The 24,269-nt window shown below is 42.4% G+C and overlaps 1 long non-coding RNA gene across 7 annotated transcripts; it reads left to right on the top strand.

The window, feature by feature from the left end:
* Positions 1 to 2,495: 2,495 nt before the first annotated feature.
* LOC131403584 (uncharacterized) lies at positions 2,496 to 22,838 on the top strand. 7 transcript variants are annotated; one of them, XR_009219408.1, is made up of 5 exons: positions 2,496 to 2,884; positions 9,167 to 9,229; positions 17,307 to 17,418; positions 18,832 to 18,984; positions 22,716 to 22,730. It is a non-coding gene; the product is annotated as an uncharacterized LOC131403584 (long non-coding RNA). The 7 variants fall into 7 exon arrangements; XR_009219409.1 differs by lacking the exon at positions 22,716 to 22,730 and having other exon boundaries at positions 2,499 to 2,884; positions 18,858 to 19,263; XR_009219407.1 differs by lacking the exon at positions 22,716 to 22,730 and having other exon boundaries at positions 2,499 to 2,884; positions 18,832 to 19,263.
* The last annotated feature ends 1,431 nt before the right edge of the window (positions 22,839 to 24,269 follow it).

The following is a 24,269-nucleotide window of genomic DNA, read 5'->3' as shown; positions in this document are numbered from 1 at the left end:
TATGAAGATAGCAGAGCCCAATAGGAAGAAGAAAGACTTCCTCTTCTTGCCAGCAACAGCTCAGCCAACGATAGACTACCACAGCTCAGCCAATGAAAAGCCACTACACTTTAAACTCCCAGTCTCCTCCTCTTTGGAGGACTCTTTGTTTACATTAGCCCTCCCAACTTCCTCTTCCCCTCTATAAGAGTTTCTCCTCCCTTTTCTGCAGGAGGACTTGCAGGTGGCTTGACATGGTTGTAGACCTTAGATTGCAATTCTTTGCTGATCCCAAATAAACCTATTTGTGCTGGAGAAATAACTGGCTGTTTAAGGTCCACAACTACCATGGAATCAATTTGGTATAATGATTTGATATAACAACTAAATAAAAGTAACATCAGGATTACCCTTAGACCTAGGCAAGAGGGCCCCTACCCTGGCTTCTATATATTACAAAGCCTGTTCTGGCCCTTTTCTGGCCATGCCATTCTATGCAAGGCAAGGAGGCCCAGGACCAGGTGACATGCCTGCCTAGAGCGCACTCTCTCTCTCTCTCTCTTTCACACACACACACACACACACACACACACACACCATTCTGCAACACATTCCAGGTACCCATCACCCTGACAATCCCTGCTCAAAGGGCCCTAACCTCCTTTCTGAGGCCCTTAAAGACCTCTTTTCTGGACCCTTCCTGCAAGGGTGACTATCACTTCCTGCAAGGTGCTTGCCCTTAGGCCTGAAGAGTGGCCAAGAGGAGGCTGAGGTGGGGATGAGGACAGAGCTAGGACTTGTAGACTGGGGTGGCGGCGTTGGGGAGACACACACATCCCTGCCAGTGTGTGAGGCCCCTCACAGTGCAAGACTGGGCCCGGGGTGGGAAATAAAGTGGGCTGGGGAAGGAGTCAGAGAACTAAATTTCCCTCTGGCTTTCCAGGTTCTTATGAAGGCACATTGGCCAAGGTAGGAGGAGAAAACATATTTTATCTACAATTTGTCATCTTGATTTATAATTGTTTAATATTTTGACAGATGGTATGAGGGCGTCCATTCACACTCTTGCCCTGGCCCTGGCAAATGTGAAGGGAAGGCTAAGTAACATTATAATTTTATATTATCGACCTTTGAGTAGTCCATCTCTCTTGCTAATGATTGATTTACTAGTTTAAGTCACACCTTGCAAGTAAGTGAAATTAATGACTGAGAAAAGAAACCAAAAGAAATGAAGAATAAGAGACTAAAGAAACTATAATTTCTTTTTTTCTGCCCTGCAGGTTTTGGAGTACGGTTGTCTTTCTTCAGGAAGCTTTTCCCCCAAGTTGGTGATGATGTTGATAAAAACTGATGCTTCCTATGTGCTGGGCCCTCTTCTAAACACTTACACACGTTAACAGATCTAATCTTTATAGCAATGGCATAGCTAGGCCCTGCAGTAACAATCTTCCCGGTTTTACAAATAAGGAACCCTGGGCTTCAGGAGGGTGACCTGCACTTGGTCACACAGTTGGGCAGTGTAAGAGGGGATTTGAGTCTAGGCAGCCTGGCTCAAGTCCCTGCTGCAGGATTCTATATCTGCACAAACAAATGTCTGCTTTGCAAGCAACTTGTTAGCAACTTTCCTCTCCTCACCAACTAGTAATGTGACCTACAGCATTAACCACATCCTTATGGTCAGCACGGATTTACAGGTAACGGATTGTTCTACTGTCAGGGCTGAACACAGTTGCTTAGAATTTTGTCTTTTTTGTGGTGTTTTCTTTTGCTTTTAAGTGCTGGTAGGAAACCAAGCTTAGCACAGTGCCTGGCACTCAGCATATCCTGGGGAGAAGAGAGGGAGAGGTGGCGGGAGGGAAAGAGAATGCATCTTGCAAAATTAATGTAGTTTCATGCCAGGACAAAAAAAGATCACGTGACTTGCTCCCAGCCACGCTCCATCCTTTACCCATGGTGGGGATCAGGAGTGGGCTTCTGACTGACCCTCAGAGAACGGCTCCGCCTGGAGGAGGACCAGGGTCTGTCCCGTGAGAGTTCTGAACGGTTAGGGAGAAGGAAGACGCCAGTCTCGGGCAGAGAGGCCTGGGCACCCAACCCCCAAGGACCCCTGCCCATCCCGCAGCGCGCAGCCTGCGCCGGCTCCCCCCAAAGCGGCTGTCAACCTCTCCCACGACACCCCGCCTCCGCCCCGCCCCTCCACGCGCCCCGCCCCTCCACGCGCCCCGCCCCTCCACGGGCCCCGCCCCTCCACGGGCCCCGCCCCTCCACGGCCGTCTGCCCCGCCCATTCACGGCGCCCCGTCCCGCCCCCTGCACGGCGTCGGGGCGCGGTGTTCACCCGCGGTGCATGGTGGGGCCGTCGCCCCCGACAACCCGCCCCTCCCCTCCGCGCGCTGGCCCGAGGCGGCGCGGGGCGAGCGTGGCGGCGGCGGCATGCGCCAGGCCTCCGCACGGTCCGCGCCCCTGGCGGGCCCCGACTCCTAGGAGAGGCTGGGCCGCCTCCAGCGCGGGCTGCGGGACAGGTACGGCCTCCCCGAGGCGGGGGCGGGAATCGGCCGGCGCCGAGGGTCGGCTGGTGCCCTGCCCTCTGTCCTTCCCACTCGCCCCGCCCGTGGTTCCCCTGGGCCTGGGTCCGCCCGCGACGGCCCCCAAGCTCCCACTGGGGCCTGGAGGACAGAGTTTACCAGAGAGACCCCCTTGTTGGAGATCTCCCGCTGGAGGACGCGGCCGCGTCGCTGAATTTGCCCGAAAGTGGGAGTAGGAGTTCTCCTGCCTGTCACTCTCAGTCAAGCCTCGTGAATTTCTCTAGTTCACTTCTACACGCGCCCTCCGCAGTCTCTTCAAATTGTCATCCCACCCTGACAGCTGCACTGCATCAGTGGTGACAGGTCCAGGAACGCAGGCAGGTGAGTGTGTGTGTGTTTGTCAAACATATGCCCTATTTAAATGCGGGAGACTTTCTGAGGGCCATAGTTCCAGCGAAGGGATGAAATTTCCAGACAGAGAAGTCCAGCTTCTGGAGTATGCGTGATACCTTGATTAAGACATGAAAGATGAGAACCGCTGAAGACAGCTAGATCTAAGAGCACATACAGAAAGAAAATTAAAAAGCACTTTGCTATAAATAACCACATAAAAGATAAGTTGTTGGAACTATTATTTAGCTGCTAAATTAATTGGTGTTGGAAATCTCATTAGTTGACAAGAAAGGAAATAGATGTTTGGATCTCTTGATAAACAAAAGGTTTAATGAGTGTTAAAGTTACAAAATCATTTTAGTGAAGAGAGCTGTGTGTGTGTAACAATGTTAAAATGACAACAATAGTTACGTGTAAGGTAAAGGCAGAAGTAAGTGGTTTTGAAAAGGAATTATATTGGTTTTATGCTAGATTTAATTTTTGTCAAATATTTATAGAGCATCTACAACAGGCCTCCTTAATTGTCCTCACCATATTTTACTCTTTAATCTTTTTCTACATTCTATTTTCTTTCTGATGTACTGCCACTCACCCACCCCAGGAACCTCCTCAACTCCAGCTTTTAAAAAATCGCTTCCTTCACTGCCTTCCCTGTGCCAAGTATTGATCAGCCTGTTCCCTAACTCATGCAACCTCGGCATTCTTGAAGGACTCTAGATAGTGGCTTGAGTGACTTGCTCCCTGCCTAGATGGAGAATTCCAGGAGCTCAGAAACCATATCTAGCTGAAGCTTTAGCTGATAATAGAGTACCTTAGGTGGAGGAGGAGCTTGATATATGTTTGTTCAAGGAATGGAAGAAATCCCAAGTCAACCAGCTAATGTCCAGGAGGTATAAATGTCTTGTATAGAACACTAGCCACACATTGCCACTAAATAATGACCATGTTCCAGTCAACCAGGAAGAGTGGACAGTGTGATATTTCAAAGATGATGTTGTGTCTGCATATAGTTGATAATTAAAAGACAAGACATTGCTCTGTGCATCAGTACGCTTAAAGTGCTTTTTTTTAAAAGAAAAAAAAACCAGTTTCTTTAATGTTGTTTGTTATGTTGTGTTTAAAATGAAACCATTGGGGCCAGCCCCATGGCTTAGCGGTTAAGTGCGTGCCCTCCCCTACTGGCGGCCGGGGTTCGGATTCCGGGCGTGCACCGACACACCACTTCTCTGGCCATGCTGAGGCCACGTCCCACGTACAGCAACTAGAAGGTGTGCAGCTATGACATACAACTATCTACTGGGGCTTTGGGGAGAAAAAAAAAGGAGGAGGATTGGCAATAGATGTTAGCTCAGAGCCGGTCTTCCTCAGCAAAAAGAGGAGGATTAGCATGGATGTTAGCTCAGGGCTGATCTTCCTCACACACACACACAAAAAAACCCCCATTATATAAGAGTAAATACATTAAAAGAAATCACCAGGGGGAAGAACAATAAGAATAATAAAATAATTGTGTGTGTGTGAAGATCAGCCCTGAGCTAACATCTGCCAATCCTCCTCTTTTTGCTGAGGAAGACTGGCCCTGGGCTAACATCCGTGCCCATCTTCCTCCACTTTATATGGGACGCCGCCACAGCATGGCTTGACAAGCAATGCGTCGGTGCGCGTCCGGGATCCGAACCCACGAACCCCGGGCCGGCGCAGTGGAGCGTGCGCATTTAACCACTTGCGCCACCAGGCCGGCCCCTAAAATAGATTTTAAAATTTCAATTCTGCTCCAAGGTTCCTTAACCATTTTGAAAAACTAAAGTTTGGTTTATAGATTCAAACCAATTTAAGCTATTGTCCCATCCCCAGAGTGAAATCTTATACTGAAGTCCAGCTCCAAGTTAAAAAGCAAACAAACAAATAATAAAACAAATTCACCTCTGGGTGTGGGTGTAATTTTTTTCTTTACATTTTACTAATTTATTTTTATTGAGGTCACGTTGGTTTGTAACATTATATAAATTTCAGGTGTACATCATTATATTTCGACTTCTGTATAGAGTCCATCATGTTCACCCCCCAAAGTCTAGTTTCCATCTGTCACTGTACACATGTCCTGCTTTACCCCTTTCACCCTCCCCACACTCCTCTTCCGCTCTGGTAACCACCAATCTGTTCTCTGTACTGTGTATGTGTTCGTTTTTTGAGTTTTTTTTTTTTAACTGCTTTTTGACTCTGTTCTCTTAGAATAGTAGCTTAGTTACCCCAGGCCTTTAGTTATTTGTATCTCTTAGCCCAAGTTCTAAATTTTAAAATGTCACTGGTTCAAATGGCATTCTTTTTGAACTAAGTTAATTGTGAGTTATCATTTTTGCTTCCTGTGCTAGGAACACCTGGCTGTTTATAGTCCTTATGGTATAATAACTGTGTAATGATTATTACTTAATGTTTAACACTTAATGCTTTAACTATTAAGCAAGGTGAGGCTGTTGAAATTGTATAAGGAATTTGAGTCAAATTTTATAGCCTATTCATGGTTCTGCCTTTGGAGGTTGGTTTTACTTTTAAGTCAGTACAGATCTGTTGCTGTGTGTACTCGTTTTTCATTTTAAAAGTCCATAACTAACTCTAATGCATAGTTAATAAGTACAGAGGCGAATAATTTTGGATACACAGAAAAGTGTGGTGGAAACATGGAAACCTGGGTTCCAGTCTGTGAACTGTTGTGTGACCTTGAGCAGGTGGTTCAGCCTCTCTGAACCTTGGTTCCTCACAGAAATGAGAGGCCTTGACTAATACGTGAAGTACGGCCACAGATTTTTTTTTCTCTAGTAAATAAAGAGCCTCAAAGTAAAAGAGTTGAAAGCTGTAGTTTGTGAAGCAACAGATAATGACTATCATTGTCTGTACCCTGTTTGAGTGTTTGAATGTGCCTGTTTTTCTCAACCAATCCCGCTGACCACAAGGACCATTGTCTCCTGAAGCTCCAGAAATTTACAGGCTGCGACCTTGGGCAGTCACAGCTGCTTTGTCAGTCCACAGATTTCCTGGGAGTGAGAGAGAAAAACAACCTGCCCTTTCTCAGCCCCCTTAGAGGTGGGTCATTGCAATGTTAGCTGGTCTAATAACTGGGCTTTTCCCTTGTACTTGGTGTGTTTCTAGCCCAGATTGTCTTAGCTGTAGTCACACATAGATGTAATTTTATATTCTGAATTTTTTCCTTTTTGTATCAGTGTTTTCTTTGCATTGTGGGAAGGTCGTTGAATCTACAAGAGCCTGATGGAATGACTCTGTACAGTGCATATAGTGCCACAAGTGTGGTAGAAACATGTAAGTGGAGTTGACACAATTATATAAAAACATCTGTTTAAAAGGCCCATTAACCAGCCCCAGTGTTTTCAATACCAGTATTGATTCAGGGTGAGATATCGTAAAGGTCCAGAAATTGATGCTGAGGTATTAGTTGAGTAAAGCTGAAGATGATATTGATACAAAAACTGAATAACAGGTGGCTTAAGAGGAGGAAACTAAACCACATACTACACTTTAAGGACCACCCAGCTGTGTAAAACTTCGAAAGGTCTGAGTGAGGGGTGCAGGTGCCTGAAACCATTGGCAGTGGGTACATATCCCGGGGCTGGATGTTCCAAAGATTCTGAAACAGAGATTTAATCCGTAGGAATTGCAAGATGATCCTCCCAATAATCCTTTCTCTGGCTTTTTATTGGGGTAGACATATTGTTTTAAGTCTTAAATTTAAAACATATGAAAGACAGCACTCAGAGGCACTGCTGCATGGATGATGAGGTTAAAAAATGGGCCTGTGATGAAGAGTGAATGAGATTAGCATCATTTTGCCTGGAATAGAAGGCCAAGAGGTGTTTGTGGTTTTTCAGTGTAGGAAGTGTCATGCTAGAGAAGAAGTTTGACCAGTCTGTCCCTACTGGAGATAGAGCAAGAACAAAGAGGTTTTATGTTCTTTATTAAAAAGAACTTGCTGCTCGTGAGGTGGTGGATTCCCAAAGAGACTGTGGTCCTTCTTCACTAGAAGTCAGAGGTAAATTGTTACAATTATTTTGAAATGAGTTCAAGCTTACAGAAAAGTTGCAAGTAGAGGACAAAGACCTCTAATATTTCCCTCACCCAGATTCCTCAACTCTTAACATTTTGTTATATTTTCTCTTTCTCTTTCTATCTAAAATTATTAATCTTTTCTGAACCATTTGAGAACTGCAGATATGATGCCCCATCACTCCTAAGCACTCCAGTGCATAGTTCCAAAAAGCAAGGATGCTCTCTCTGTGATCACCATATAACCCTCCCAGTCAGGAAATCAATGCTGATATACCAATCCACAGACCCCAGTCAAATTTCACCAACTGTCCTAGCACTGTCTTTTTTATCGTCTGGTCCAGGAGTCCATCTGTGAACCCATTTGCCGTGTCTCTTCAGTCTCTCCCCATCTGTACCTATTCCTCAGTCTTTCCCTGCCTTTCATGTTCCTGACAGTTTCATAGAGAACAGCTTTCATTCTGGAGAGTGATCCTCAAGCTGGGTCCATCTGATGTTTCTTCATGACCAGATTCCAGTCATGCTTTCTTGGCAGAAATTCCACAGAAGTAAAGCATGACATCAGAGGCACAAGGTCATAGATGCCTTTAAGGGTCTGTCTCATAATTTAGTGACGAATTGCTCACTCTGTCTGGATATTCATTTTTCATGAACTAAGTATCCTATTGATCACTGAACCTTAGAAGGGAGGAAAGTGACAAATAAAAATTTCTAACATGGAAGCAATTATACCATGTTTCTTTCACTTCTCTTCTGAGTTCAGTCTTCTTAATGAGAAAATAAAGATCTGTGTGAAGCTATTAGATTAAAAATTTTTTCTTTTAATTATTTTTCCTTTTTTTTTAACGTAGGCATACCCCAACTGAGGAAGAGATTATTCCCCAAGCAAAGATTCAGTGTTTGGATTTTGGACCCCATTTTCCCATTAAAAGAATTTTGGTTAAATGATGGTTTCCATTCTAGATTATGCTAAGCAAAGAAATTTACTTAACCTATAATTTAGCTAACAGAGTAACTTTTGGGCTTTTTTTTTTCTCTGAAGGAAAACGGAAACTAATAATTAAGAGCTCACAAATGGAATGTGGGCTCAGCCCCTGTCCCTCAGGGGGCCAAGCTAGGCTCACCTTCTGTTGGACTCCTTGTCGTTGATTCAGTCTTTTCTTTAGCATTTTTCTCTCAGACATTATGTGATTTCTCTTTCGGCCTTTAGTTCTTGTTAACTTAGATTCGCAGTTTGGCTTCAGTTAGATGGGATTGAAGCTGGTACTTTGGTGGTGGTTGAGCGGGGCCCTCTCTGGTTAAACTTCCCAAGGACTCTTTTTGGGACTGAGATGGCTTCTCATTTAGCAATTTTACCCCTAGCCCCTTGGTTTTGGCTGCTACCACCCCTGCTGCCCAGTTTCCCCTACCTCTTGCCCAGGCTGGGTGTGCAGGGTAAGCTCTGTCCTCTAGCTGACTGCCAGCACTCACCTGATCATCACAGGATAGCAGTCAGTGACAAATCACGGCGATGTTACAAAGTTGTAAAAAGAAATCCCCCCAAATTTGAAGTAATAGTGTTAGGGGGCCTAGTCTTCATTAAATGTGAGTGAGGGCAGGTCTACTTTTCAGAGACCTCTTCCTAACTCAGCTACTTGGCTCTGCCCAGGCTTGTCTAGTTGGGAACAGAGCAAGCCACCAGTCTTCAATCTAGGGTGGATTTGTGGAGGCATTGTGTCCAGACCTGGTGGGATCCCCATCGCTCAACTGTCACCGTCTCAGAGAAGTCTGGCCATATCATATTTTACATATTTATCTTGTGTATTGTCTCTCCTTCCCCCTAGAATGTCAGCTGCCTGAGGGCAGGGCCCTTGGTTGGTGTACACCGGATTAGTCTCCAGACCTAGAACCGTGCCTGGCTCATCATGGCACTCAAGAAATACTTGCTGAGTGATTGAACCTGCTTCCCAGCCTTTTCTTACTGCATTTCCCCATTTACTTTGAGAATCTTGTTTTTGCTTCATTTCAGTGTCCTTTTTGCTTTTTAGACTTCCGTGATGACTGCTAAGTATTTTTGTCTTGAGTTTCAAACGCAGCTGGCATTTTCTGCTTCTGAGAGAGGCCAGAGAAGCATTCTTACAAAGGTGTGATTTCAAAGGAGATCATGTTCTAAATCCAACTGCCTATTACTTATCAGTGTAATTATTCATAAAACATTTTCTTTCTGTATTATAGTGAAAAGAAGAGATTGGACCTGGAAAAGAAACTTTATGAACATAATCAATCTGACATATGCAGGTAAGAAAGGACAGCGGTAACAGTTTTTAAACCAATTTGCATATGTTAGTCAATAAACATTTAACCCTAATATATGTTAGAAATACCATAGTTACAGTACTTTTACCATTCTCTTATTTCTAATGTGTAGCAGTTTCACCTAAACATTGCAATTTAGTATAATCACTGTCAAATGTAAGAATAAATTTGGTTAAAATTAGTATAAGATAAAAATTATCTTCTTTTCATCATTCAGTATTTGTGTTATCTCAGGAATCTATTTTGCTTAAATGTCTTAAGAATAAGATGGATTGTAGGCCGGCCCAGTGGCGTAGTGGTTGAGTTTCCGTGCTGCGCTGCGGCAGCCCGGGGTTTGCTGGTTCAGATCCTGGGGGCAGCCCTACCTACGCATGGCTCGTTAAGCCGTGCTGAGGCAGCGTCCCACACAGAAGAACTAGAAGGACCTACAGCTAGGATATACAGCTATGTACTGGGGCTTTGGGGATGAAAATAAATTAATTAAATAAATAAATTTAAAGAAGAAAATTTGAAAAAAAAAGAAAGACGCCTTATGGTCTTTCTTTCTTTTTGGCCACAATTTAAACACCTTGAGCCTGTGTATTGATTAAGGCGTAATTGCTGTAGCTGGCCCTTCAACAAACTGCTGTAGGCAGGGTTACATGGTGTCGCACTTATTCCTGGATATATGGTAATGACAGTTAAAATTACTATGAGCAGTGGATAATATACGTTATCCTTTTTATGTTACTTAATCTAATATTAAGAGCAAAATGTTAATATTTTTAATTCTATTTTATAGAAACTGAACTTCATCCTTAAGCCAGATGTATGGTGTTACCTCCAATATTGTTCATATGAAAAATGTCTGGCTATTATAGCATTTAATCTGTGATTTATTTACATCATAATATGAGTGAGAAATGAAAACATCTCATCCAGAAGAGAGAGAAGCCAAGAATATTTTAAAACCAAATCATCTATCTATTCCATTTATTTCCTCATCTTCAAGCTTATTCTTTGGTTTTAAGATTTAGTGTACTTCCAAAGGTACCAGTCAGGTAGCCATATGTCTCTAGTAGGTCTAGAGGAGACAAGAAGAGCCAGTGAGATGGTGGAAGAAGTAGCAGTGTTGTAGATGCCATGGCCTCAGAAGTGGGCCCCAGGCTGAAGGAGTCCAGGACAGCTGCCATTTTTCTAGCCTCTGGCTAAAGGAGCAGAAGACAGAGTCTAGACTTTTCCTGCAGCCTGTTCTTGGGTGGCTTCCTGGTGTAATGGTGGTGGGAGGGGTGAGGTGAGAGAAGAATGGGAACCTTTACCAAGCCATCATTTTGCTGAGTTTGTTCCCCTCGCTCAGCCTCTTGTTGCTTCCTGGAAGAGAGAAGGTATGATTTGCCAAAAATATGCTGTCTTTGACTGCCCGAAGGATAAAATCTAAACTGTCTAACATGGCTGTTTCAATCTGGTTCCCCACAGAAGGCAGAGTGTGAGAGGAGGGTTTGCGTGTAGGTGGTAATTTGTAGGAAGTAGTCACATAAAACTGAAGAGGAGGGCTGGGCAGAATGAAGTAGGAGCTGATCACTGCTGTGGGAACCTAGGGTTCCATCCCTCCAGGTTTTCAGAGGAACCATGTAGTCTGCCCCTCTTCTCCCCACAAGTGTCCACTGAAGGCAAGGAAGAGGGGGCTGTTTACCTACTGGTTCCTGACCCCTGTTGGTCAGGGCTGTCCCAGGAGGTGTTGACTCCTCACATCCAGGCTTTCCGTGCTGCAGCCCTGGTAGCACCTGATGCACCTGAGGCAGGTGCTGCCAAGGTCACTGCATACAGCAGGTTGCTGCAGCTGTGGCTGGTAGAAGAAAAGGTGGGCCAGGAGGATGTGAGGAGGACATGAGAGGTGTCTGGTACAGGGGCTTCCCAGACCCTCCATTATCTGCCCCTGTTTAATTCTCATCATCACCACCCTTGCCAGCCTCCCCCTAAAATTCTTCATGGACCAAAATTCCAGTTTCTGAAGCATGACCAGATCTTTTGTAGCACAGTGTAAGCAGGTAGGCTCTGTCTTCAGGCGCCTCAGTTCAGTCCAAGTCCCACCACCTCTTCGCCCTATGACCTTGGGATGATTACTTCAACTTTCTCTGCGTCCATTTCTTCATCTGTCAAATGGGGATAAGGATATTTATGAGAACTTAATGAGTTAATACATATAGAACCTTAAAGCAGTGTCTGACCCAGAGAGTCAATAATTTATTATTCATCACTATTTTTGTCAATATCATCATTATTCTTATTTATTACTTTCGAGCCTTCTAACATGCTAGTTCCCCTGCCTGAATGTTCTCCTCTCGTCTTTTTACTCTTGCTTTCCCCAATTTTGGGTTAACTCTTACCCATCCTTCAGGTCTTAGCTGAAAAGTAATTTCCACTGTGAAATCCTCCTTGAGTCCTTCTGCTAGGTTAGGGTGTCCAGTCTGTCAGGGTCCCTGACAGGTATTGTACTTACCTGATTGTTTTCCCTGTTGACCCTAGCTGAGTGGCTTTCATATTCATCTTCAGAGCCCTGAATATATGAATGATTGCACGGATGCGTGGATGAGTTGCTTATGTAGTCAGCTTTGAAGGTTATTGTGGAGGCAAGAATGAAACTAGAATTTGGATGGAGAAGGCATGGTTACTATTGTACCTGTTCCAGGTGGACACTGGCCACCCCTGGCAGCTTTACCAAGTGCCTGCATGTGAAAGATAGTACATTTGGGTCTTCCTCCATTACTGTTGCTTGTGTCGAAAATGGCAGATATGGGCAGCAGTAAAACCAGTCTCAGGTTTTTTGTTCAGAAGGAAAAATGGGAACAGCCAACCAAGATTAAAGCACAGTATTAGCATGGTAAGGAAGTTTTTAAAAATTATTGGCCCAGGGGTAGCCTGTTGGTTAATTTTGGACGTCTCCAGTATCTTTGCAAATCTGTGTTTTGAGGGTGAACGTTTTTGTGGTATTTAACTTATTTTTGCTTGCTAAAAGAATGTTGAATAATTTATTGAGCCAAGAATAGAAATGCTACATACCGGGTACTCTTTTATGATTTAAATACTTGTAAAGGAGAAAGAGCTAGAATTAGCAGTGTTGGTTCTTTGAGAAGAATGGGCTGCACAACTTGAGCTATGCAGCATTACACTTTTGATGACAGTCTCTAAAGGTTTTTTCACAATTTGAGTAAAGTTACAGTCCATATATTATTATAAAATATTTGGGAGATAACGTCAGCATCATGATGGAGCGAGCTCTCCCCTTGGACTCTCCCCACTAAGATACAACAAAAAGGACATTCATATACCAAAAGAGGACACTCACACAACACAAAAGACATCTGAGAGACCCACCCAGCTATACATCTGAACGTGGAGGTGCTGGACACCCCCCCAGAGGAAGTGGAAGGAGGTAGGGAGAGCTCCTCTTGCTCCCCAATGGCAGTGACCTCGGGACCGCGTGGCTTGCAGAGAGAGGGGGAGAGGCGACCCTCTGTGGGAAAACTGTGACTCTCCAAGTTCGCTCACAGCCCATGGGAAACCCCCACACAGAGGTGACTGAACTGTTGAGGGGTATCTTCATCAAGCTAGCACCCCAGGAGAGCAGATAGCAAAGGAAGAGCGAGAAGCCCCTGGGATTGGGCAGGCAAAAGAAAGCATCCCTCCCCCTGTCCCATGCTCCAGCACAGCCAGTCGGCCAAAGTATCCATGGATCACTGTGGGCTCAGAATATACAGCTCTTGACCCCCACCCAGTGGTGGCAGGTGGAAGCTGCAACCAGATACTATCATGCGGAGACACAAATCCACACCTGTCAAACAGTGTGAAAAAATATATTAAATATCCAGACCAGAAGGAAAGTGACAAGCACCCAGAAGTCAATCCTGAAGGCACAGAAACCTATAATCTAAATGACAGAGCATTCAAAATAGCTATCATAGGGGCTGGCCCAGTGGAGTAGCGGTTAAGTTCACATGTTCTGTTTTGGCGGCCCAGGGTTCGCCAGTAGGTATCCTGGGCGCGGACCTACTCACCGCTTCTCAGGACGTGATGAGGCTGCATGCCACATAGAAGAACTAGAAGGACCGACAACTAGGATATATGACTGTGTACTGGGGCTTTGGCGATAAAAAAGAAAAAGAGAAAGATGGCAACGGATGTTAGCTCAGGGCCAATCTTCCTCAAAAGAAAAACAAAACACAAGATAGCTATCATAAAAAGGCTCTATGAGTTACAAGAAAATACAGATAGACAGTTGAATGAAATGAGGAACTTCTTCACAAAAGGGATTGAAACTATAAAGAAAGCCAGTCAGAAATGTTGGAGATGAAAAACACAATGGAGGAGATAAAGAAAAGTCTGGAATCTTTAAAGAACAGAGCTGAGAGTATGGAGGATAGAATTAGAAATCTAGAGGATAGGAATGCAGAAATGCTCCAGATGGAGGAGAAGACAGAACTAAGCCTAAAAAAAAAGAGAGGAAATTCTGCAAGAAATATCTGACTCATTTAGGAAATGCAACATAAGGATTATAGCTATTCGAGAAGGAAAAGAGAGGGGAAAAAGGAGCAGAGAGCTTGTTCAAAGAAATAATAACTGAGAACAGTCCAAACCTGGGGAAGTTTGAAGTTTTTCCAAACCTCTCCAAGGCATGTAATAGTAAAGCTGGCAAAAGTCAATGACAAAGAAAAAATATTAAGGGCAGCAAGGCAGAAGAGAGTAAGGTACAAAGGAACTCCTATCAGACTCTCAGCGGATTTCACAGCAGAAACTCTACAGGCTAGGAGAGAGTGGAATGATAGATTCAAAATTCTGAAAAACAAAAACTTTCAGCCAAGAATATCCAGCAAAAATATCCTTCAGATATGATGGAGAAATAAAAACTTTCCCAGATAAACAAAAGCTAAGAGAGTTCATTGCCACAAGACCCCCACTACAAGAAATGCTCAAGAAGGCCCTCATACCTGGAAAAAAAAAGGGGGGGGATACAAATCCGTGAGCAAGGAGAAAAATAGGTAAACAAAATCAGAAAAATTGAAGCTCTCTATCAGAACAGGTTAGCAAATACTTAACTATAACAGCAAAGATAAAGGGAAGGAAAACACCAAAAATAAATATAATCTTGTCATTTTAACCACAAACCATAACACAAGATGGAATAAGTTGGGACAATAATAACTTAGAAGGGGAAGAGGAAACAGATGGAATTGACTTAGTCTAAGGAAATAAGAGACTATCAGAAAACGGACTATCTCATCTATGTGATTTTTTATACAAACCTCATGGTAACTACTAAGCAAATAATCAGAACACAGACATGTATGATAAATAAAGAGAAAACTAAGAAAACCATCATAGAGAACTACCAAACTGAATTGGTAGTCCAAAACACACAGGACAAGAAACAAAGGAAGTGCAGAAGAACCAGAAAATAGGTGATAAACTAGTAGCATTAAGCCCTGATATATCAATAATAACTCTAAATGTAAATAGATTGAATTCTCCAATCAAAAGACACAGAGTGGCGGGATGGATTAAAAAACAAGACCCCACAATAGGCTGCCTCCAGGAAACACATCTCAGCTCTAAAGACAAACACAGGCTCCGAGTGAAGGGATGGAAGATGATACTCAAAGCTAATGGCAAATAAAAGAAAGCAGCTGTTGCCATACTTCAGACAAAGTAGACTTCAAGATAAAACAGGTAATGAGAGACAAAGAGGGGCAATATATAATGATAAAAGAGTCGCTCCACCAAGAAGGCATGTCACTTATAAATATATATTCACCCAACAGAGGAACACCAAAGTACATACAGCAACTATTAACAAACCTCAAAGGGATATTAACAACAACACAATAATAGTAGGGGACCTTAACACCCCACTTACATCGATGGATAGGTCATCCAGACAGAAAGTCAATAGGAAATAGTGGACTTAAATGAAAAACTAGACCAGATGGACTTAATAGATATATAGAGAGCACTCCATCCAAACACAGCAGAATACACAGTCTTCTCAAGTGCTCATGGAACATTCTCGAGAATAGACCATATGTTGGGAAACAAGGCAAGCCTCCATAAATTTCAGAAGATTGAAATCATAATAAGCCAAATTTTATTCTTTTTGTTGCGATTGTAAATGAGATTGTATTCCTGAGTTCTCTTTCTGTCAGTTCGTTATTAGAGTATAGAAATGCAACTGATTTTTGTAAGCTGATTTTGTACCTTGCAACTTTGCTGTCGTTGTTGATTATTTCTAATAGTTTTCTGATGGATTCTTTAGTAGGGTTTTCTATATATAAAATCATGTCATCTGCAAACAGCGAGAGTTTCACTTCTTCATTGCCTATTTGGATTCCTTTTATTCCTTTTTCTTGCCTAATTGCTCTGGCCAGAACCTCCAGTACTGTGTTGAATAAGAGTGGTGAGAGTGGGCACCCTTGTCTTGTCCCTGTTCTCAGAAGGGTGGCTTTCTCCCCATTGAGTATGATGTTGGCTGTGGGTTTGTCATATATGGCCTTTATTATGTTGAGATACTTTCCTTCTATACCCATTTTGCTGAGACTTTTTATCATAAAGGGATGTTGGATATTGTCAAAAGCCTTCTCTGCATCTATTGAGATGATCATATGGTTTTTATTCCTCGTTTTGTTAATGTGGTGTATCACGTTGATTGATTTGCGGATGTTGAATCATCCCTGTGTCCCTGGTATAAATCTCACTCGATCATGGTGTGTGATCTTTTTTTTTTTTTTTTAAAAGATTTTATTTATTTTTCCCCCAACGCCCCAGTAGATAGTTGTCTGTCATAGCTGCACATCCTTCTAGTTGCTGTATGTGGGACGCGGCCTCAGCATGGCCGGAGAAGCGGCGCGTCGGTGCGATCCCGGGATCGGAACCCGGGCCGCCAGCAGCGGAGCGCATGCACTTAACCGCTAAGCCACGGGGCCGGCCCTGTGTGATCTTTTTAATGTATTGCTGGATTCGGTTTGCCAATGTTTTGTTGAGGATTTTTGCATCTATGTTCCTCAATGATATTGGCCTGTAATTTTCCTTCTTTGTATTGTCCTTGCCTGGCTTTGGTATCAGAGTGATGTTGGCCTCATAGAATGAGTTAGGAAGTGTTCCATCTTCCTCTATTTTGGAATAGTTTGAGAAGGATAGGTTTTAAATCTTATTTGAATGTTTGGTAAAATTCTCCAGAGAAGCCATCTGGTCCTGGACTTTTATTTTTTGGGAGGTTTTTGATTACTGTTTCAATCTCTTTACATGTGATTTGTCTGTTCAGATTCTCTATTTCTTCTTGATTCAGTTTTGGAAGGTTGTATGAGTCTAAGAATTTATCCATTTCTTCTAGATGTCCAATTTGTTGGCATATGGTTTTTCATAGTATTCTCTTATAATCCTTTGTATTTCTGTGGTGTCCATTGTAATTTCTCCTCTTTCATTTCTAATTTTATTTATTTGAGCCTTGTCTCCTTTTTCCTTAGTAAGTCTGGCTAAAGGTTTGTCAATTTTGTTTATCTTCTCAAAGAACAAGCTCTTTGTTTCATTGATCTTTTCTACTGTTTTTTAATGGTGACAAAGGGGCCATACTAATGTAAGGTGCTAATCACAGGGAAAATTTGATGTGAAGTATATGGGAACTCTGTATTATCATCACAATTTTCTGTAAATCTAAAACTATTCTAACATTAAAATTTTATTTAACAATTTTTTAAATATAAAGGCAGGGCTCCCTGATATCAATAAGCCTCGTGAAAATGCATTCATTAATAATCAGAGGAAGCACCCCCCACATGCTTGTACATACACACACACACACACACACACACACACTCGGGCACAGGGAGGGAGCCCCGGATCTGACTCTGACATCTCAATGAACAGATTCCAAAAAGCAATTACACTGCCAAGTATTATGCTAAAACAGTTATTGAAATTGCTAGTCAAAAACAGTTAATGGAATAATTAATACAGATTGACCTAAAAGCTGATTTAAAATTAACCTGACGCGTGCATGCTATCTAAATAATGACTCTCTCCTATGAGCTAGCCTCTCATTAAAATCAAATTCCACTGGGAGAAATTACACACTTGCACCGTGATTGGGAAGAACAGGCCGCGTTCACTCAACCACTGATGGAACTGGAGGGTCATCAGACGAGGTAAATGGAAATGAGTGTCCTGTCCTTCCAGGTGCGCTGCGATCTGTCTCAGTAACAAGTCACCTCCCTCCCATTTTTCCCTTTGAAAATGATGGAAACTCATTAAAATTGCGTCAGCTCAGTACCCCAAACCACTAGGTGCCTGAGTGGGCACATCTGAAGCTTCCAAAGGGAAAGATCGGAAGGGAGGGGCCGTGGGCTGGGGTCCCGTGGACGCACTACGGGCAGGGAAGGGAGCTGAGCAGTTCTGAAAATGAGGCCCCTCAAGCACTTGAGGAAACTCGATGGCTTCCACCCCTCGTTTCTCTAAAGGTGAGAAAACCCATGCTTGTTGGAGACCAAACTCCAGGCGAGTGGCAGAGGCAGGAGCTCTTTTCAGCGTAATGCTTTTCCCCACCCAGCACCTTCTCCTTTCCACTGCCGTATCCAGATGGAAAGAACTCATGGTGAGGTTTGTGGGTCTACGGGCCTGGATCACACCTTGCTCCTGAGTTTAGCCCGGGGGTGTCCCAGTCTGAGTGAGCAGTTTTCGCTTGTCCCCATATCCCTAGCTGGCTGCCTGCCACTGGTTAATCTAGGATCCTGTGGTGTGTGCGCCCATGTTGGGGGACGCACCTGAGAAGGCCCGCCCTGCTGGAGGAGGGTCATGGGCACCCCTCACTCCAAGGGCCCGGGCTCCTGGCAAGAAGGTCTCAGCTGATGTCTGGAACACAAGGGTGTAGGCTCCTTGTTCCTTGTAAACCCCTGGAGTTACCTTGATAACATTTTTTTTAATGGATCCCCTGCTTAGCATTTTTATGAGATAAAGAATTTCCCCCATTAAAATTATTCAAGTTTAGTAATAATATATTCTTGGGACAAGCAGGAAAACACAGGATGCTCCAAAATGATCCATTACTTGGAGGATTTTAAAATTCTAATGAGAGAAACCACTCTCTCTCATTGTTCATCCTCTTGGCCATCAGCAGGCTTAGTCTGGGAGAAGGACAAGGCAGGAATTGGGTACATTCCTTATTTATCCCTCTGATTTCTCCAGAGTTTTTCTTTTCTTCAAAGAGAAATCTCTGGGCTCTGCAGGGCTTGTCAGTGGTGATGTCAGGCAACTCTGAGACTGTGCAGAGCAGGAGGATGAGAACAGGGGAGGGAGAAGAGGAAGAGCTGGGACCATCACTTCCCATCACAGGCTGAGGCTGAGTTAATCTCCACCTAGGTCAGGATCCCAGGAATCGAATGTCATCGGCCTTGTCACACCGTGGGGGTTGGGAACAGAGAACAGCCAAGTCGCCACGGCCACTTTCAGAGAAATAAACAAAGTGGGAGGGCACCACTGGGAGCCAGTTTGAAAATGGTCACTAATGTGAAATAATAAGACACACTTTTCAGAAAAGTGAAGACAATTCTTTTGGTTCTCAGACTCGCAAACACCGTGTGTTCTTTAGGAGCAGACTGAAGCCGTTGACCTCTAGGGTGATTGTGAAAGGAATTTGGGCTCCGTCACTGTTTCTGAATAAGTCAGAACAGTCCAGCACTTACTCCTTGGCAATGCGGAAGATGACCAGTGTCCAGGTGCTGTGGGGTTGAGACCTCTATCACTCAGGGCATCCTGCCAGGCAGAGGGGGCTGGCCTGGTGGCCACTAGACCTTTATCAGATGTGGGATTTGCAAATATTTTCTGCCATTTTGGATTGTGGATTATCTTTTTTCCTTCTTAATATTCTCCTTTTATGCACAAAAGTTTTTCATTTTGAAGTCCAATTTGTCTAATTTTTCTTTTGTTACTTGTGCTTTTGGTGTTATATCTAAGAAATCATTGCCAAATTCAAGTCACAAAGATTTACTCCTATGTTTTCTTCTATGAGTTTTATAATTTTGGCTCTTATATGTAGGCCTTGGATCCATTTTGAACTCATTTTGTGGATGGTGTGAGGTGAGGGTCCAGCTTCACGCTTTCGCATGTGGGTGTCCAGTTGTTCCAGCACCTGTACTAACTGTTTGTGGGTTTCTTCGGATTTTTCCTCATGTATGATTCTATCTGCATAAAGAGGCATAAAGAGGCAACTCTACTGCATTTCCAATTGTTGTGATTTTTATTTTTATTTTATTTCAAACTGTCTGTGCCTTTATATTTAAAGTGCAATTTCTGTAGATAGTATACATTTGGGTCTTATTTTTATATCCCTCCCGAGAATCTCGGCCTTTAACTGAACTCTTCGGTCCACTAATGTGTAAAATGATGAGCAAACAAGATGGTGGGATAGGAGTTTCAAGCACAGGTTGTTCAGCAACAGCCTTGAACAAAAAGAACAAAGTTGGAGGCATCACACTTCCTGACTTCAAAATATACTACAAAGCTATGGGGGCCAGCCTGGTAGCATAGTGGTTAAGTTCGCCTGCTCCACTTCAGAGGCCCAGGGTTCACAGGTTCAGATTCTGAGCGCGGACCTACACACTGCTCATCAAGCCATGCTGTGGTGGTGCCCCACATACCAAAAATAGAGGAATATGGGAACAGATGTTAGCTCAGGGCTAATCTTCCTCACCAAAATATATGTATGTATACTACAAAGCCATAGTAATCAAAACAGCATGGCACCGGCATTAAAACAGACACACAGACCGATGGAACAGAAGAGAGAGCCCAGAAATAACTCCATGCATTTATGGTAAATTGATCTTTGACAAAGTTGTCAAGAATACACAATGGGGAAAGGATAGTCTCTTCAACAAATAGTGTTGGGAAAACTGGTTTTCCACACATGGAAGAACTGAACCCTTACCTCACTCCGTATGTAAAAATTAACTCAAAATGGATTAAAGACTTAAATTTAAGACCTGACACCATAAAACTATTAGAAGAAAATATAGGAGAAAAACTTGAGATTGGTCTGGGCAATGCTTTTTTTGGACATGACCCCAAAAGCAGAGGCAACAAAAGTAAAGGTAGACTAATGGGATTCATTCAAACTAAAAAGCTTCTGCACAGCAAAGGAAATCATCAACAGAGTGAAAAGACAACTTACAGAATGGGAGAAAATATTTGCAAACTGTAATCTGATGAGGGGTTAATATCTAAAATATATAAAGAACTCATACAACTCAATAGCAAGAAACAAGTAACTCATCTGAAAAATGAGCAAAGGATATGAATAAACATTTCTCAAAAGAAGACATATGAATGGCCAACAGATACATGAAAAGGTGCTCAACATCACTAGTCATCAGGGAAATGCAAATCCAAACCACAATCAGATATCACCTCACACCTGTTAGAATGGCCATCATCAAAAAAACAAAAAATAACATGTCTTGTTGAGGATGTGGAGAAAAGGGAACCCTTGTGCACCATTGGTGGAAATGTAAATTGGTGTGGCCACTGCGGAAACCAGTATGCAGCTTCCTCAAAAAATTAGCAATAGTATCAATAGAACACCTTGGTATGATTGATAGAACCAATCATTGTACATAAAACAGATCTGCACATATATGATAAAAGAACGTAAGGGAAAAAATTAACAGTAGAACTACCACGTGATCCAACAGTCCCACTCCTGGGATATATCCAAAGGAAATGCAATCAGTATTTCAAAGAGCTATCTGTACCCCCATGTTCACTGCAGCATTAATCACAGTAGTCGAGATATGGAAACAACCCAAGTGTCCGTTGACAGATGAATCGATAAAGAAGATGTGGTACATATACACAACAGAATATTATTCAATCATGAGAAAGAAGGAAATCCTGCCATTTGTGACAAGACGGACGAGCCTGGAGGACATTAAGCTAAACGAAACAAGCCAGACAGAGAAAGACAAATATGGTATAATCTCACTTATACGTGGAATCTAAAAAAACAAAAAAACACATGGAACTCATAGAAGCAGAGATTAGAACGGTTACCAGGGCTGGGGTTGAGGGGGGGGGATGGTGGTCAGGGGTACAAAGCTGCAGTGATGCGGGTTGAATAAGTCCAGAGATCTAACGTACAGCATGATGACCACAGTTAATACTACTGTGCTGAATACTTGAGATCCGCTAAAAGAGTAGCTGGGTGCTCTCATCACAAAAAAATGGTAACTGTGTGAGGAGATGAGGTGTCCATTAACTTGACTGAAGTAGTTATTTCACTACGTATATGTACATCAAATCAGCATTGGATACTTTAAAATATATAATTTTTATTAAAAATATATAAAATTAAAAATAAATAGCTATTGACATAGTTTGGGTCTGTAACTTTATTTCTTTTTTCTATTCGTTTCCTCCAGTTTTTTCCCCTTTATTTGTCTTTTTAAAACTTTCCTACTGGTTTTTTGAAAGGAAGTAATGGAGGCATGATTCACATGCCATAAGAGTCAAGTTTTTTTATTTTACAGTACTATTTGTTATGAACACATACATTCATAAACCACCACAGAAATCAAGACAGAAAACAGCTCTGCTTCTCCCAAAATTCCCTGTCTGCCCCTTGTGGCAGCCCCTCCTCCCCACTAGCCAACACTGATATGCTCCCTATCAGTAGTTCTGCTTCTTCCTGAATCTCGCAGGGATGGGATCACACACTATGTAACAACTTTTTGAGCTTTACCTTCTTTACTTAGCAGATTGTATTTGATATTCATCCATTTCGTCTCACATATAAAATGCTTATTCCTTTTCATTACTGAATAATATTCCATTGGATGGATGTGCCACTTATTTACTAGCTGAAGAACATTTATATCTACAGTTTGTCTGTTTGGGTTGTTTCCAGTTTTTGGAAATTGTGAATAAGTCTGCTATAAACATCAACATACAGATTTTTGTGTGAACGTAACATTTTGATTCTCTTTGACATATATCCAAGAATAAGATTACTGGATCAGAAAGATTACATGGTCAACATTTCTTTAACTTTACAAGCAACTCTCAAAATGTTTTCCAATATGGCTGAAACATTCTACTTTCCCAGCAGGAGTGTATGAGCATTCTGGTTGCTCTGCATCCTTGCCAGTACTTGATATTGTTGCTAATTTTTTAAGCCATTCTGAAAGGTGCACACATGTATCTCATTGTGGTTTTAATTTGAATTTCTCTGATGACTGATGATGTTGAGCATTTTTTCCTGTACTTTCATTCCATTCGTGTATCATTTTTGCGGAAGTGCCTCTTCAAATCTTTTGCCAATTTGTTACAAGGTTGTTTGTTTTGTTATTCAGATTGAAGAGTTCTTCATATACAGCGAATAAAAAGCCTTCACAGATGTGTGTTGCAGAAATGGTTTCTCCCAGTTTTTGACTTGTTTTCCTTCTCTCAACAGTGTCTTTTGAAGAGAAGAAGTTCTTAGTTTTGATAAAGTTTAACTAAACAAAATTTGTTATGGGTGTGCTTTTGGTTTCATACCTGAGAAGTCTTTGCCTAATCCAAGGTCATGAATATTTTCTCCTAGAAGATTTATAGTTTTAGATTTTACACTTACTGCTATGATTCACTTTGAGTTAATTTTTGTATGTGGTGTGAGACATGGGTCCAAGGATTTTGGGGTTTTGTTTTGTTTTGAGTTATATATTATGGTGGATATTTTTGCATATGAATATTCCATTTTTCCAGTGCCTCTTTTTGAAAATACCATTCTTTCTCCATTAAGTTATTTTAGCAACTTTGTCAAATATCAATTGCTCATACATGTGTGGTTCTGTTTCTGGATTCTCTCTTCTGTTCCACTGATCTGTGTGTTTATTCGTTCACCAGCACACTATTGATTATCGTAATGTTATAATATGCCTGGAAAGCAGGTAGTTTAAGGCCTCCAACTTTGTTCTTCTTTTCAAAATTGTTTTCGCTATTCTAATTACTTTGCCTACTCAAATAAATTGTAGAATCAACTTCATAGTTTCTACCAAAAATATGCTGGAATTGTAATTGGTATAGATCAACTTAAGGAAAATTAATATTTAAAATACTGAGTCTTCCAATCCACAAACACTGTATATTTCTGCTGGGGTCTGAATGCTTATGTCCTCCCATAATTCACATGTTGAAATCCTAACCCCCAAGGTTGAGAGTGTTAGAAGGTGGGGCCTCTGGGAGGTGCTTGTGTCATGTGGGTCGAGCCCTCATGAACAAGATTAGTGCCTTTATAACAAAAGAGGCTCCAGAGAGAGCCCTTGTCCCCTCCACCGTGTGAGGACACAGCAAGAAGGCACCAGCTATGAACCAGGAAGCGGGCTGTCACCAGAATGTGACCGTGCTGGCGCCTTGATCTTGGACTCTCAGCCTCCAGAACTGTGGGAAATAAATGTTTGTTGTTTATAAGCTATCCAGTCTGTGGGTTTTTTTATAGCAGCCCGAATAGACTAAGACCATTTCCCTGCTTATTGAAGTTTTCTTTTACTTCTTCCATCAGTGTTTTGTAGTTTTCAGCATAGAGATTCTACAGGCATATTATAGGGTTTATTCCTAAATATGTTATGATTTTTGTTGCTATTGTAAGTTGCACTTTAAAAATGTCAGTTTCTGGGGGCCGGCCTGGTGGCGCAGTTGTTAAGTTCGCATACTTCGCTTCCACGGCCCTGGGTTCTCGGGTTCAGATCCTGGGCATGGATCTACACACTGCTCATCAAGCCATGCTGTGGCAGCATCCCATACAAAGTAGAAGAAGATTGGCACAGTTGTGAGCTCAGGGACCATCTTCCTCAAGCAAAAGAAAAAACATGTCAATTTCCAATCATTTATTGCCACTGTATAGAAATACAAATGATTTTCGTATGTTGACTTTGTATCCTATGACCTTGTTACACTCATTTATGAATTCCAGTAGCCTTTTTTTTTTGTTATATTCTTAAGGATTTTTTATGTAGACAGTCATGTCATC

Source organism: Diceros bicornis, unplaced genomic scaffold (assembly GCF_020826845.1).
Source record: "Diceros bicornis minor isolate mBicDic1 unplaced genomic scaffold, mDicBic1.mat.cur scaffold_73_ctg1, whole genome shotgun sequence".
NCBI classification, from domain to species: domain Eukaryota; kingdom Metazoa; phylum Chordata; class Mammalia; order Perissodactyla; family Rhinocerotidae; genus Diceros; species Diceros bicornis.
The sequence above is the reverse complement of the archived record's forward strand: the minus strand, read 5'-3'. Positions and strand labels throughout refer to the sequence as shown.